Below are 2,029 nucleotides of genomic sequence, written 5' to 3'. Positions count from 1 at the left end.
AATGAATGGGTCCAGGGCATTTATAATGACAAAATGAAGTAGGCTACCGCATATTTAAGGGAGCACTTCTTTGGCCGCATAAGAACTACATCACATAAATTCAGTCTCCTTGAATTCATGCATAAATTCAGTGAAGTACTAAGACATTACCGAAACAACCATCTTACTGCTGACTTTGAAACCTTTTATAAGTTTCCTATTTTGACTACGTCCTTGGAAAGTTTTGAGAAACAAGCTGTTGAACTTTATACTAGAAATATTTTTAAACTTGTGAAAGATGAGATAGAAGCAGCAGGTGCCTTAAATGTGACTGAATGCCCAAACAGTGGAGACATTGTTGAGTACAACACGAGTGAGTATTTTACTCAGCAATGCCAATTTAAAGTATCTTACAATAAAGACAAGGACTTGTTTGCGTGTGAGTGCAGGCTATTTGAGACTCGTGGATTACCGTGCTCCCACATCTTTTGGGTCTTAAAGCATCGGAAAGCAAAATGCATCCCTACATCTCTTATCCTAAAAAGATGGACAAGAGAAGCAAAGAGTGATTTTATATGCTCAATTGGCGAGCAAGACTCCGCTGATGATATAGTGCACACACTTAGATGCGGTGCAATGGCATCAATTTATTGGAAGCTTTGTGATATTTCTTCAAAAAATTCAGCCGACTATAGGAAAATCTCAAGTGAGTTACTTAAGCTAATTTCGAAGGTGCAAAATAAAAAGTGATGCACAAGCAAGGCTTTCCCCTATGTCAACGCTAATAGGTGATCCAGATGTTGTTAAGTCAAAAGGTGCTCCAAGAAAGGTTCCGAAAGGCCAAAAGAGGCGAAGATGTTCACATTCTAAGTCAAGAAAGCATTTCATCAGGACATGTCCATTACTAGTCAACGAGGACTCTCCTGCTGAATACTCAAATACAGAAGATAAACTAACGGTATTAATATAATGCCCTTTTTAATTAGTTACTTTATGCTTACCTATTATTTCAGTATCTTTTGTAGAACTATTAAATAATGCAATATTGAGTAATTTTTTATTTGTTTAGCAAGTTGAAGAATGTGATGCTAGCAAGCAGACTCGTTCTCATGACACAAGATCAGTAGAAAATTCACCCTTGCACAATAATAATAATTTTAAAGTAAGCACTTGTCTATATTATACCATGTATAAAATTTATCATCATTTCAATTTAAATTTGCAATAGATTATTCACTTAGTGCTTATGTTATTTCCTTTTTTTTCTGTAACAAAAAATTTAAGGCTAGTGAAAGCAAGAAGTTTGTATCTAAATTGACAGCAACACCGAAGATTAGAGCAGTTGGCAGAAAAGGTCGACAGAAGTTAACATTTCGCATATCTAATCATTTATATTAGTGTGTTCAAGAGGGAAAATTAATAAATTATATTGACTTCAGATTGTTTTAATCTAATAGCATAAGTGAAATTGAGAAATTAAGGGAGAGTGAGAGCAAGACTTTCAAAAGTATTACTTGACTCTAGTTTGTCTTGTTGTTTTTTTTTTAATTTTGTATCGCAATTGTTTGAAAATTCTAATTTATGTTCAGACTGAAGAGATCACTGTAACTCAAGAAACATTAAAAGAAAAGACCAACACACCAGGAATAGTAGTGTCGGAAGTTACAGGTGCACCCACAACCAAAATACCAGGATTGTCGCGATATCCCATGCATCATTATCCAGTGGTCCATCCTTATCGACGTTATGGTGGAGTCCTCCCCATTCCATTTCATCTTGTTCAAAATGGCACGGCGTACTTCAACCTTTATCCTTCGACTACCGGAATTACATCATATCGTCAGTGTTCCCATGTCTCGCCTTATTCTAATGGACCCAGTGATACGAATACATGGGTTGGACTTTTGCATGATGTCATCAACAGCAAAAAGCCATAGACTTATAATCTATATATTATAATTTAAATTTTCTCCATTTATGGTTGGTACTTTGTATTCATTCGTTTCTATCAATATATTATTATTATTATTATTATTATTATTATTATTAT

This window comes from Arachis stenosperma, chromosome 2, assembly GCF_014773155.1.
Source record: "Arachis stenosperma cultivar V10309 chromosome 2, arast.V10309.gnm1.PFL2, whole genome shotgun sequence".
NCBI lineage: Eukaryota > Viridiplantae > Streptophyta > Magnoliopsida > Fabales > Fabaceae > Arachis > Arachis stenosperma.
The sequence above is the reverse complement of the archived record's forward strand: the minus strand, read 5'-3'. Positions refer to the sequence as shown.